This window comes from Equus caballus, chromosome 20 (assembly GCF_041296265.1).
Source record: "Equus caballus isolate H_3958 breed thoroughbred chromosome 20, TB-T2T, whole genome shotgun sequence".
Classification (NCBI taxonomy): Eukaryota; Metazoa; Chordata; class Mammalia; order Perissodactyla; family Equidae; genus Equus; species Equus caballus.
Window position 1 is genome coordinate 773,499 of NC_091703.1, and position 6,000 is coordinate 779,498.

Sequence of the window (6,000 nt, forward strand, 5' to 3'; positions counted from 1 at the left end):
CCCTTTTGCCTTCTCTTGTTCACAAATTAACTGCTTGCCATCCACTAGGCATGCATTACTTCACTTTTAAATTAATTAACTTCTATGATCACCCACCTCCAAGCTGACCTCCAACAATTCTCACCTCCTGGTAGTCACGCCCTTGTGTTGTCCCCTCCACACAGAATAGGGCTGAGCTGTGTCACCAAGAAAAGTGTGGGAATGATGGAGTGTGGCTTCCAAGACTGTATCATTAAAGACAGTGCAGCTTGGCCCTGCTCTCTCTCAGATCACTTGCGCTGGGGAAGTCAGTGGCCATGTGGAACCTTAAGGAGACTCAAGCAGCCCTATGGAGACGCCACATGACGAAGAACTAAGGCCTCCTGCCAAAAGCCAGCATCGACTTGCCAGTCATGTGAGTGAGTCATCTTGGAAGCAGCTCCTCTGCTGGGAGCCGTGGCTACATCATTTGATTGGCTGTTTGACAGGGACCAGCCGATTAACGCTGAGGGGTGCAGGGCCGCCCCTTGGTGAAGAATAACCGGCCAGCCCCTCACATAGTTCTGAAACCTGTGCTGCTTCTAATTGCCCTTCATTCCTTTTCCTTTCTTAACCTCCAGTTTTCACTCCTTTGGGTGGCTGCTTGGGAGGCACTATCTCCTGGGAAAATTAGATAGCATAAGAGAATGTGACCACCTGCAGGTAACTTTCAAGATATTTTTCAGTTAATTATTGGAGGAGCACACAGTCCCATTTGAGACAATCAGAAAGGAATCCTGCCCAGATAAGATGTCGAATCAGGTTTATGGCCTCCATCTGGTTAATGTTTCCTTCTCCCTCCAGTTCTTTGTCTAAATATATATGCATGGTCCTTCTAAGTTTGCTGGTTAATTGGATGATCAAGAAGTATCTATATATTATTCTTGACCTTCTGCTTTCTGTTAAAATGCTATAGAGGTTTTCTCCTAAAAGCAATAAATAATAAATAATTGATGAGTAGAAGGGCCGAGGGGTGCAGGGATGCCCCTCGGTGAAGAATGGCCGGCCGACACCCCTGATATTTTCTGAATTATATGCATGCTTTCTAGCAAGGTTATGTCTGTACTTATTTCTCTTTTTTATTCTTGAAGCTACATAGTTTAGCTTAGCTTTTCAGCCCTTTACTTTACTAACAAAGTGATACTTTCTCTGGCAGTGTGCTTAAGGGACTGTTAGCTCCACAATCTAAAAGACAAAGGAATGCTTTCACCCCCTAAAGGGCGCAGAAATGTAAAGATGTTTAACTGCCCGCTGAGAATGCAGATAGCCCTGTGGATAAGACACCCTGGAGTCGCCTTTTGTTCCCATTAACCGTCTACACTAATAGCGTAAATGATTGAGGGAGGCAGGGATGGCTCCACCAGGATGCAACCAGACGGACTGCTGTCCTGTCCGGAGGCCTGGACCTTCTCTCTTGGATTTAACTTTACCATGAATCACAACAGACGCCTAGGTACCTATCTCCTTTAGCTTAGAGAAAACAAACACCAGTTAATTGCGGAGAAGACTACCATTAACCTTATGCTCTATAGAATAGAATGCTAATAAATATTCTTGTGCTCGTTTTTTATTTCCTTATCTCTCTGAGAATATTTGTAGAACTATTTCTGTACTAATCCTGAAAAATATATAAACGACACTTGTGCACAGTAAAGTCGGACTTGCTAACACCAACCCAAGTCTCACGTCCCCTTTATTTCCCCCTCACTCATCGTGCCGACGCCGTCCACCCCTCAGGAACCTGGACTCCGCCGGGGCGGGACCCCGGCACTCCTCCAGCCTCAGTCAAGCTTCAGAGGCACCCCTGGATGACACCTTGACTGCAACCTGTCAGATTCCTTACCTCCCACCTATGATTCTCAACTCAGGTTTCTACTATGTACTCTCATGTTTATTTAAACTTGTTTGAAAAATGTGAGTGGCTACTGATGTGGATTAAGGCTGCCCCAGCTAGAGAAGCCCAAGGTGACCTGGCCTACATGCCAAACTATACGACCCAGTGGACTTTTTTTATGGTATGAATTAGGACCGCCCCAGGGAGAGAAGCCTGGGGCATCCTCACCTGCATGCCGATCTATATGGCCAGATTCGTATCTAAAGTTATATGACCGCACAATAACCAGACCCCATCTGCACTGAAATCATTTAATGACTTTTTACATCATCTTTTCTTTTTTTTTCCAGTAAAAATAAGTCACGTACCCATGCCTTATAAAATTAGCCCTAACCCTCAACTCAGGGCAGCAGCAGGAGCTCTGACTGCCCGTGGGTCCTGTCCCCACGCACCAGCTCTGCCTGCCCATGGGTCCTGTCCCCATGCCAGCGGGGGCAGCAGCAGCGGCAGCAGCAGGAGCTCTGACTGCCCGTGGGTCCTGTCCCCACGCACCAGCTCTGCCTGCCCATGGGTCCTGTCCCCATGCCAGCGGGGGCAGCAGCAGCGGCAGCAGCAGGAGCTCTGACTGCCTGTGGGTCTTGTCCCCACACACTAGCTCTGCCTGCCCATGGGACCTGTCCCCATGCCAGCGGGGGCAGCAGCAGGAGCTCTGACTGCCCGTGGGTCTTGTCCCCACACACCAGCTCTGCCTGCCCATGGGTCCTGTCCCCATGCTATTCCTCACTATTCTCTAAATAAAAGAGCACTACTGCCAGATCTTGAGAGTCTAAGAAATCTTTCTTTCGACTCCTCGGCTCACCGATCCCGCATCATTTCTGGTGGCCCGTACGGGGACTTGCTTTATCGGCTTGTGAGCTCGAGTTCTGGTAAGTGCCCTTTTCTTCCTTATGCCTTTCTCTTTTTCAAGGATGGATCTAGATTCACTGCTCCATCGGGAACTTTCTTGGATGGCTGTATGAATCCACGTTTGCTGCCCATGGCTACTCTATGGGGCAAATTGTGGCATTCAGCTTGAAGAGATTCAGTACCTTAAGCCTCAGGGTGATGGAGAATGAATTAATCCATTCCTTCCTGACTCTATCTCTAATAGACAAATTTTACGTGGGCGCGGGTCGGCCACTTAAGTCATTAGGACGGCCGCAAATCTCCAAGACTCCCGTGGAAGGTTTCTTTTCCTAAGGCTGGATTGGGATCCCTCCCTCTGGCACCTGACCACACTCTGAACTGCGAGGAATGTCCCACTCGGGACTCCAGTTCAAGGGAAGTACCAAACTCTAACCTTTGGTGGAGTATGGGAACCCCTTCTTGGGAGAATGGCTCCAGGATGCAATTGGGTAGAATGTCCCCCAGACTGGCGGAAAATTCCTCACTGTCTTTCTCTTTCTCACTGTCTTTGTCCTTTTCTCTCCTGGGACCATACGCCAGGCACCTATTCCTGCCAGGCAGAATAGGGAAGATGTTCAAGGGATGCCCCCATCATCCCTTGCTACAGGAACCCCAATGGGGGGATTTTCAAGGTAATGGCTCCCTTTCTCTGGGACCATTCCCCAGGCACCTATTCCTGCCAGGCAGAATAGGGAAGATGTTCAAGGGATGCCCCCATCATCCCTTGCTACAGGAACCCCAGTGGGGGGATTTTCAAGGTAATGGCTCCCTTTCTCTGGGACCATACGCCAGGCACCTATTCCTGCCAGGCAGAATAGGGAAGATGTTCAAGGGATGCCCCCATCATCCCTTGCTACAGGAACCCCAATGGGGGGATTTTCAAGGTAATGGCTCCTTTTCTTTCTCCTTTTCTCTCCTGGGGACCATACGCCAGGCACCTATTACTGTCAGGCAGAATAGGGAAGATGTTCAAGGGATGCCCCCATCATCCCTTGCTACAGGAACTCCATTGGGGGGCATCTTCTACAGTCTGTGGTTAGTACACCTAGCTATGCTGCTTTTGCCCTGGGGTCTTCCAGCCTTGTGGCTGGCGGCTGGGTGCCTTCTACTGGTGCTGTGCAGAGGCTTTCCCTAAGGCTTCTGTGAGCCTGTAGGGCTTCCCCCTAGGCTACTAAGCTGGGTCTCTGGAACTCTCTCCAGCCCCAGTCCTCTCCGAGATCTCCGGCAATCCCTAGCCTCACCGGGTGGGCAACGGCAGCTGGGGGTCGCCCCGCCCTCTGGGCTTCTCTCCGGGCCTCTGCCGGGAGCTCTGAATGCACAGCGTGGCCCCTCTGCTACCGGCAGACAGAGATTTTTGTCTGCTGCCTGGCGGAGCTCCGGCGCTTCCCCTCCGGGTCGCCGATCCGGCCTTTGAAAGTTCCCCCGCCCCGGTCCTCTCCGAGATCTCCGGCAATCCCTAGTCCCACGGGGCGGGCAACGGCAGCTGGGGGTCGCCCCACGCTCTGGGCTTCTGTCCGGGCCTCTGCCGGGAGCCCTGAGTGCTCAGCGTGGCCCCTCTGCTACCGGCAGACAGAGAGTTTTGTCTGCTGCCTGGGGGAGCTCCGGCGCTTCCCCTCCGGGTCGCCGATCCGGCCTTTGAAAGTTCCCCCGCCCCGGTCCTCTCCGAGATCTCCGGCAATCCCTAGTCCCCCGGGGCGGGCAACGGCAGCTGGGGGTCGCCCCGCCCTCTGGGCTTCTGTCCGGGCCTCTGCCGGGAGCCCTGAGTGCTCAGCGTGGCCCCTCTGCTACCGGCAGACTGAGAGTTTTGTCTGCTGCCTGGCGGAGCTCCGGCGCTTCCCCACCGGGTCGCCGGACCCGCCTTTGAAAGTTCCCCCGCCCCGGTCCTCTCCGAGATCTCCGGCAATCCCTAGTCCCATGGGGCGGGCAACGGCAGCTGGGAGACCTCCGTGCCCTCCGTGTCTCTCTCTGGGACCCTCCGGGCGCCCCGAGCACCAGGCCGGGTCTCCCCGCCAATGGCGGGGAGAGACTCTCCCCGCGGGCTCAGGTGTGCAACTCCAAAGTTTCCCTCTGCGTTTAGGAGTAATTGCGGGGGGTTTAAGTAGGGTTCTGGTCACCTGTTTCCACCGTCGCTCCTCTGTTGTGTTCTCGCTCCTGCCCTAGATGTGTGTGGATCCTCTGGGGGCGTCCGTTGGAAGAAAGCCGCTTGCGGGTACTAGGCTGCCCGTCGGGGTCGGAGAGTTTTCACCTATTTCCACATCCTCCCGGAGGAAAGTCCGTCCGCCTTCCGATGTATAGTCGCGTGGGTGTCTCAGACGTCCTGAGATGCTGTCTGGATATCCTTTGTCAAGCGATAAGTGTCCAAATAATTGTAGACTCGAAGGGCGAGAGACAAAGAGGACTACTCACGGCGCCATCTTGGAATTCCTCAAGTATAATCTCTTAAAGAAGAGTCTGGTTAAGAACTATTCCTGAATATCAAGTTATGATACTAAATTTACCTTTTTTGGTTGGTGTGCTGGTATTCGTGAAAGAAAAATAGGCTTATCATGTCTATAAACACCCACTATAAGTGGTCATCGCTGAGGTTTCTCAATTTTTTCAGTCGCTTTTCCTCTAGGTATTTCTGGAACATTTGTCTTCGTTGATCACTTAGAAGAGACTTTGCTGATCCTAAGCAGGGGGGAAAATAGCATATAAAACATTCAAATAAAAAGTTATCCAAATGTCTAAAATACCATTGTCTAACTTCAACAGCTGCTAAGCAATACTTTCAGTAACTTCGTATTGATTCCTTAGCACGCTAACCACACAAGTCATTTCAACCCCTGTTTTAAAATTTCTCTCCCTTTTGCCTTCTCTTGTTCACAAATTAACTGCTTGCCATCCACTAGGCATGCATTACTTCACTTTTAAATTAATTAACTTCTATGATCACCCACCTCCAAGCTGACCTCCAACAATTCTCACCTCCTGGTAGTCACGCCCTTGTGTTGTCCCCTCCACACAGAATAGGGCTGAGCTGTGTCACCAAGAAAAGTGTGGGAATGATGGAGTGTGGCTTCCAAGACTGTATCATTAAAGACAGTGCAGCTTGGCCCTGCTCTCTCTCAGATCACTTGCGCTGGGGAAGTCAGTGGCCATGTGGAACCTTAAGGAGACTCAAGCAGCCCTATGGAGACGCCACATGACGAAGAACTAAGGCC

At 51.6% G+C, this 6,000-nt stretch overlaps 1 long non-coding RNA gene across 1 annotated transcript in view; it reads right to left on the bottom strand.

Moving 5' to 3' along the window:
* Positions 1 to 6,000, bottom strand: part of LOC138919312 (uncharacterized) — a 144,291-nt gene extending 138,291 nt beyond the window's left edge. Inside the window, exons 1-2 of the long non-coding RNA XR_011429421.1 lie at positions 5,765 to 6,000; positions 4,912 to 5,467 (exon numbers count right to left, since the gene is read on the bottom strand). This is a non-coding gene — a long non-coding RNA (uncharacterized lncRNA). The remainder of the gene's footprint in view (positions 1 to 4,911; positions 5,468 to 5,764) is intronic.